Below are 8,109 nucleotides of genomic sequence, written 5' to 3'. Positions count from 1 at the left end.
GATCCATCTCTGTCATCCGAGAGGTCAGGTGTGCATTGTCCTTCACAGGAATCCAAGGTTAGGTGTGCATTGTCCTGCACATGAAACAGTGCCAATCCACGCTGTGAGTCTCCCTCCTCTAGAATGATGTCAGTGATTCTGTGTATATGGTATGGTACACCGGATGCCAGATCATTGTATAGAAAGTTAGGATTTGCTTTTAGGAAAAGAGGCCAGCCCATAGGGCTATCCCAAGTCTTAGTGTGGACATGGGGATGGTGTGAAACCACCCCAACCATGAGGGCCACGAAGGCCCTGGATGTACCCACCAGCCACGAAGGCTCTGGATGTACCCACGGGTAGACATGGAGGACTGTAGGACAGCCCTAGGGATAGGCCAAGGATAGCTGATTGGTTATCCAGCCCTAGCAGGGGTGTAGGGCAAGTATGGGGCAACCCATACAGGCTGCTCAGCCTTCAGAACAATGTGTAATCAGTGCCGAGACTCCTAAGCAACAGGCACAGTGCCCAGCCACTTTTATCCATGTGCAAAGTTGCCCAGCTAGGTATGAATGCATGTGTAGCATTTAATAATAATATTTTTTGTATTTTGCGCTAAATTTAGGACAGCCGACTACAGTATTGCTGGCCGACTGGTCATCCTGGAGTAGTATAAATAGGAGAGCCACAATTCATTTGTGTTCTCATATTTCACCAAGAGCCAAGGCAAACAAGGGCCAAACAAGCCAAGGAGTTGCTAAAGTAAAGGGGTGAAGGACTGCAGGTCAAGGCCAGAGATTTCTCAGCCAAGAAAGGTCAAGATTTTTGTATTTTCTTTTCAGATTTACATCATTCTAATAAAGCAAATAGACCATCCGTGGTGGGGCCCTATAGAGGGTATTTGGGACCCAATAATGTGTCCTCTCCATCTCTCTCTCTCTCTCTCTCTCTCTCTCTCTCTCTCTCTCTCTATTTTCTGCACATCTTCATTCAATTTTGTGCATGAATTCCGTCGCAAAAAGAGTGCTGATTTTTGAGCATTGAAGTTACCGATCTTCTCTGAAGCTTCTGCATGTTACACATGATTATCAATGCAGCATTTGTACAAAAGTAGCACCTTTTTTAGAAATATTTGTCCTACGTCATGACCCCATTGTGAGCCCTTAGTCCAGGGATAGTCAAGCACGAGCTATGTAGGTCAGTCCTCTGAGTCTTAGAGGTCTTACAAGTGTCAGTCCTCTTCATGGTCTTTGTGAATGCCTCTTCTTTGTCTTGGAATGTTTTGTTAGCCTCATGAAGCTGTTGAGCATGTTGCCTTTCTTGTTCCTTAGTATGTGTGACTTCTTTTTGAAGTTGATCCTTTGCTTGCTCTACTTGTGCCTTCAGCTCCATATTTTCCTCAATCTGTTGCACAATTATTTGACTGAGTAGTGGTTGTTGCCTTCTAAAACTCGGTATCTTGCCTCCTCTTCTTCTCTACAGCCTTTAAGTTTTTAAGGATGACATCTTTATGTGTAGCCATTACTGTTGCCATTTGTTCTTGGAGCATCTGGACATGGTCACTTGCTTCTTGGGCTTATCTCCAGAGTGTTGCATTTTTGTCTTTGAGAATGTGAGTAGGTAACAAATGGTAGTGGCACACTCTTTGTTCTTGTTCCCAGATGGAAACACTAGTTGAAGTTGCACCGTCTAAATCATGTAGTGGTAATTGTAGCAAGCCGTCCAAGCCCTCCATAGTCTTTGTCAAGAAGCGGTCATCATCCAGATTATGCAAGAAGGAATCCACCGGGATTTGCTCTTCATCATCCAGCTATTTGTCGCTTGTTTGCTGAGGCTTATTGCTTCTTCGGCTCTCTTTCTTTTTTCCACTTCTTGGCTTTCATTTGGGGCCTCCGGACGTGCAAAGGTTGCCTCTTCATTCTTGTGGCTTATATCCTCTTGTAGTATATCTCTCTTAGGAGCTTTAGCTGCAAGCACCAATTTTTGCTGATACATTCTGATCTGATATAATAGAATCATGGAGCGGTGATAGATTTTTAGTGCTTCTGAAGAGTGTGGACAAGGGAGAGTATGAGAACATTGTGGCAACCTTAAAGAATGTACTAAATTTGAAGCTGCATGAGATAGAAGGAGCTCTACTAGAGCAAGAGGACAAGGTCAAAGAGAAGAAAGGATTGGAACCAATAACTGGAGAGGAGAAAGCATTCTACACCCGAGGAGGCCTTGCACGAGGACGAGGATGAGGAAGAGGCAGGGGGAGGAGGAAGGACCTTCACTTGCCACACAACTCCGGAAACCCAAGACACATGGCTAGATTGCTCTACAGCAAACCAAATGAAGAAGGATCGACATCGGCAAACTTCATGGAGACTCCTTAGGAGTCAGGACATCTTTTCTGAGAGAGAAAGAGAGAGAAACCCCACAACCCAATGTAACCTACCCCAATAGAGTAAAACCACCTCCTCTGAGCCACCGATGATGTAGGCCATGTGGTAGATGTATGTGTGAGCACTTTAGTCAAGGTCACGGGCACTTGTAGTAGCCTTGGACACATAGAGAGAGAGTGTCCAAGGACTATGAGTTAGGGACTTGAGGCACTAGTCGCAACCAAGTAAGAGGGAAACTTGGTATAGGGTCTAGGTGTGCTAGAGTTATTCACTTGAGGGGAGGTGTTGAAATATGCAAGTGAATGGGTGTGTGCGGGAACAAGCCCTTAGCTAGAGATCGTAAAAGGGAGTCAGTAATTGAGTGGGTAGCAGTGAAAAGATAAGAAGAATCTACTGATATGGGAGTATCAAGGATAGCATGAGTGAATATAGAGGTGTGGAAAGATTCTAGGAAAAGGTACCCCCACATGTAGGGGAGGTGGCACAAATCAAGGAGAAATCAGTGGGATTAGATGCTTGGCATCTTGTGGATGTAAAACCTATAAATTGAGGCATTACCCTAATGAGAAATTTTTGGTTTTTGAGTATCCATGCCTACATTATCCTATTAGATTAATTGTTCACTAATCTTACCTTAATCACTTTCTAATCACATGCTTAATCATGTCTTGCCCCATATTTGATCCACCATATCCCACTCTTGCTTGCATTTCTAACTGTGAGACTATAAAGTCTTTTAAGAACTATCTATATCATACATTGCAAGCATGTATCATTTGAAGGCCTAGAAAAGCAAAAAAGCCCGAACCTAAACAGGGTGACTTTTGCCCAGATAGGAAGCCTGTTTGGGCAAAAGTTGCCCTGTTCAAGTTGGGGCTTTTTTGCTTTTTGGGCAAAAGTCGCCCTGTTCAAGTTGGGGCTTTTTCGCTTTTCTAGGCCTTCAAATGATACATGCTTGCAATGTATGATATAGATAGTTCTCAAAATATGCTTCGTGATGTCAGGGCCAGTGTGAAGGCACCACATTTTCCAGTTTATCGGTAGCTCATCATGGGAAAAATGTATTTATCTATGGTTCACATTAATCAAACTCTCTCCTTCCATGTGTAAGAACTCTCTCATCATGTAAAAGGGTATCTTTTACGATCTTAATACTACTTTGTAGAGCACTATATATCAACATGGCGACTTTTGCCCAGACAGCAAGCCTGTCTGGGCAAAAGTCACCCTGTTCAGGTTTGGGGCTATTTTTGTGTTTGGTGGCCTCCAATTGTCACATGTACAAGCATTCACATTCACATACACATAGGCCTTGCTATTATCAATTAGAGCTGGGTGTTGGCTAAATCAAACAGAACTACACACTCATTGTGGTCAGAGAGGACGGGGAGGGGGGACATCATGGGAAGTTGGCCCAAATTAATCACTACTGATACCACATGATAAACATGCATGCAATCCAATGTTATCCACAATGGCTCTCTCTCTCTCTCTCTCTCTCTCTCTCTCTCTCTCTCTCCTTTCAGTAGTACACTCTGGATTGTCCATTTTTTTATCTCACCTGCTCAGAGCAAAATCGCATGATCAGGATGAATATCATCAGAGTGGACACAGAGAGGACGTGGACTAGCCCCCTTGAGCCCTTAGGCATGAAAATGTCTCATTACAAGAGCCATTTTCTACACCTCTCACCAGATGATTTTATCACCCGCCTAGCGTACATGGATGTACACCTATCACATGGGATACATTGTGCCATTGGACAGATCCGGACCTTATCACACCAGCTGCGGATTTAGGCAGGGCAATATGTGCATCAGATCTTGGATGACCACATTTGTAGCTATGCTACCAGGAGGTAGATACAGAGGAACACTACATTTGCCGATGTATAGTCTATTATGAGATCCGAGGGAGATATAACTACCTCTTCCGACGAGAGGGTTTTGGGCCGTTACACAGGGTCATGGAGTTTGAGGATCAGAGATGCCTGGGATTGTTTCTACTTGAGCTCAGGAGACACAGAGAGACCCTCTTGGCAGACAGGAGACCGAGCCATGATGTACCTAGACCGAGCCATGATGTACCTAGACAGAGGACCCTAACAGATTTCTTCGGCACTAGCACCAGCAACCTATCCCACACACCTCCTGATACCTCCTCCATTGGGCCATTAGGGCATCGACCACGCTCCCAGTTATCTTATGTCGTGCTCGTTGGCCACGCCCATCAGGATCCCGACCACGACATCCTCACCATCGCCAGATCAGAGCCATTATTTCTCGGCATCGGAGGCACCTACCTCGCTTCTACGACCTCTCCATTCTAGACATCCCCATGGCGGAGATACTTGATCTAAGGAGAGGGCAACACTTCAAACTGATCAGCATACATGGATCTACCTGATATACATTTTTCAGTATTTTCCAGTATTTTCTACTCAATATCATCTCGGAGTCTTACAGTTCTGTTCTTAGAACTGTAGGACAATAAGTTTATTGTACTTTTTAGTCTCATTAAGTTGTTCTCTTTGATGAGACACCAACTTCAGATGTACTCGCAGTTTTGGTCTCATAGGCCATTATGGCCTCTTAGAGATGTTAATATATCATTTCATTTCATGGCTGGATAGGACAGAACTACACACCCATTGTGGTTAGAGAGGACAGGGGACATCATGGGAAGTTGGCCCAAATTAATCACCACTGATACCACAAACTAAATATGCATGCAATCCAGTGTTATCCATAATGGCTCTTTCTCTCTCTCATATCATGGAAACTTAAATTATTCAAACTTTATGTAGACATTATGTATAGAAAAACCCGCTCGTATTAATAAAAAGGAGTTACATTAATTGTCTTTAAACAAATTAGTAGTGTCGAACACAGTATCTATGATAATTTTCTAGGTGAACTCATAATGTTCTTGAGATGCCTAGCTACAGTCTTGTGCCTCTTCTTGCTAAGTGAAAGGGTCCCCGACAATATGGCATTGACGACACAATCCAGGTCCTTCTGACCAATACTCTCCACAAATGTAGTGTGTGCGAGCACTTTAGAAGCGTAACCCATGTTTTATTTTTAGATTTTGCATACTCCAGGCAAGAATAATTTGGTAGCGGCAGATGCTCTGTCACGTAGGCCTCAAGTGCATGTAGTGACTATCGCCTATCATCAGGACTTGTCAGGGATGCAAGATATTTATTCTTTGGACAGAGACTTTCAGCTTATTTGGGCTAATTTGAATGGCTAGGCACTCACGAACATAAGTTTCAATATCCCTTGCGTAAAGCTGACGAAAAGAAATATCAAACTTGACTTTGTGACACACTAGGAACTCACGAACATAAGTTTCAATATCTCTACGTAAAGCTGACCAAAAGAAATAACTTTCCAAAGCCTGTGTAGTAGCCAGAATACCATGATGACCTGCATATGGAGAAGCATGACACTCTTCTTGGCGCAATTCTTGGACCACACAAATATTGTTTTGCATCATTAGAAAACCATCTCCAATTGAATAAAATGGGACATCAGTACGGGATTTCAGTGTCCCCCAATTATGATCCCACCATGTCTTCTTCTTGTGTGTCTACTGGTGGTGTAGTAGAGGCCATCACCTAGACACCTTCTCAGGGAAAGGCACATCAACCAGTGATGGTGTTGGTATAGATAGCAATGATTATGAGGAACCATAACTATGCCATAAGCTATATGTTTAGAAAATAGCTTCTTTTTATAGTTGTATCATTTTTTTTTTTGGATTGAAGATCAAAATAATATAATTTGTCTCTATTTTGGCATGTTTTTTGAAAACTTATTGTTAGATTTTCAATTATAATCTCAAAAAGTATGCAAAACAAAGTCTTTTTTTTCATGTCAATTTTTGTAAGAAACGTGTAAAGTGCCCAAAATATTATTATATTTTGGCGGTGTTGTATGCATGTGTAGATCACTTTTTTTAAAAGAGGTAAAAAATTGAACTTTTTTTTATGGAATCTTTGAAAGATGCCAAAAGTTTCTTGTTTTCAGGAAATATTACCTATTTTGTCCACAACAGTGTTAGGTGCTGACCTAAGTGAAGGGTGATCGTAAGGGTAGGTAAAGGTTATGGCGGTTAAGGGTGGATCACATGGAGTGCACGCACATGGGCTAACACCTAGCACACCCAGTGGGTCGGATTCCCAATCCAACGACTCGTGCCCACAAGTATAGGGCCATGCCAATGTCATGCACATAACATGTATCTAGTGCAAGTATAGTGCAACCATTTTATGGCAACATGCCAGGGCTGGGAACCCATCAAATACAATGCCATCCACCCATGATAATATAAAATGAAAACATAAAACATGTCTTCACAAGTATGTCAACACTCCACTAGCACAAAGTAGACGCGGGGTAGAACACTGCCCATCAAAAAGATATGTCGATGAAGCTCTAACATCTGCTACATGCTGATGTACCCTAAATGGCATGGCACCTTGAGCTCAAATCCATGAACATGGCACATCATCTCTGAAGAACTCTGCTAAATAGCATAAGAGTGTGTGCATAAGCATCAAAGTAAGCACAAACGCCGATCCTCCCGCCGGCACGCCGGGGGGGGGGGGGGGGCGGGGGGGCGGGGGGGCGGACCACCCTTGCGGCGCCTCGCCACGCGGTGCCATCGATGCATTTCAGCCGACCGCGACAAGGTCGCCCCGCCGTCGCCCCGTGGGGCGGGAGGGGGACGTGCGCACGGACGGCCAGCTCCGCCGCGCGCCCCCCGCTCCCAGGAGGAGGCGGGGGGGGCGGGGGCATGGGGGTCGTGAGGACGCTCAGGCAGGCATGCCCTTGGACGAGCCGTGGGTGCAAGTTGCGTTCAAAGACTCGATGATTCGCGGAATTCTGCAATTCACACTACATATCGCATTTCGCTGCGTTCTTCATCGTTGCAAGAGCCAAGATATCCGTTGTTGAGAGTCGTTGCTACATAAGTTGATCCTCCCGTAGGGAGAGGTCTCAGTGATGCCCCCACTGAGGATCAAAAGGCTCATGTTAAAGCCTTTGGTTAGCAAGTTAGAATTTACTTGTTGACTGACTCAGGACCTATGGCTGGTTTTGGATATGATGTGTTCAAAGGTGAGAAGAATGAGAATGTTGCTTAGTTCCTTAGAAGGATTGAATTGGTGGCTTTGGCCAATGGCAGAGATGATGATGCCTATAAGCTGAGGATGGTAGACTTGTTGTTAGAAGATGAAGCTAGGGAATGGTTTGAATTTGAGGCCATGGATGTTGACAGGGAAAGCTAGGACAGGTTGAAGAGAGCTTTGAAGAGGAAGTATGGGAGAACTGACAGCCCAGAAGAGTTATGGAGAGAACTTCATAAGCTGAATCAGGGAGGGGATGAAGACATGTTTGATTTGGTTGGCAGGTTTGAGGCTGTTTGGAGAAATCTTCTGAAAGCTTTGGGTGAGAATTAGGTGCCACCTGATTTTCTAAAAAAAGACAGGTTCATTGGTGTGTTGCATGAGAGCATTAGGGTGAAAGTGGAGCTGAAAGATCCTGACAAATATGATAGGGCAGTCAGGATCACCAACTGAGCAGTGGAGAAAGAGAGTGAGGAAGGAGTAGCTGGCAAGAAAGGAGAGGAAAGCAAGCAGGTCTGAGGTGAAAGCCTTGCCCATGGTTATGCATGTACAGAGTGAAAGTTGTGTGGAAACTCCCAGGTTTGTCGAGTCATGTAGAAGGCAGGAGGG

General features: G+C 44.3%; 1 non-coding gene across 1 annotated transcript; it reads right to left on the bottom strand.

Annotated features, from left to right (window-relative positions):
* Window positions 1-7,182: 7,182 nt before the first annotated feature.
* On the bottom strand, window positions 7,183-7,335 carry LOC147627059 (5.8S ribosomal RNA). Its single transcript, XR_015268544.1, has one exon. It is a non-coding gene; the product is annotated as a 5.8S ribosomal RNA (ribosomal RNA).
* Between the last annotated feature and the right edge of the window lie 774 nt (window positions 7,336-8,109).

Source organism: Cibotium barometz, chromosome 21 (genome assembly GCF_041138505.1).
Source record: "Cibotium barometz isolate CiBa-2024 chromosome 21, ASM4113850v1, whole genome shotgun sequence".
Taxonomy (NCBI): domain Eukaryota; kingdom Viridiplantae; phylum Streptophyta; class Polypodiopsida; order Cyatheales; family Cibotiaceae; genus Cibotium; species Cibotium barometz.
The sequence above is the reverse complement of the archived record's forward strand: the minus strand, read 5'-3'. Positions and strand labels throughout refer to the sequence as shown.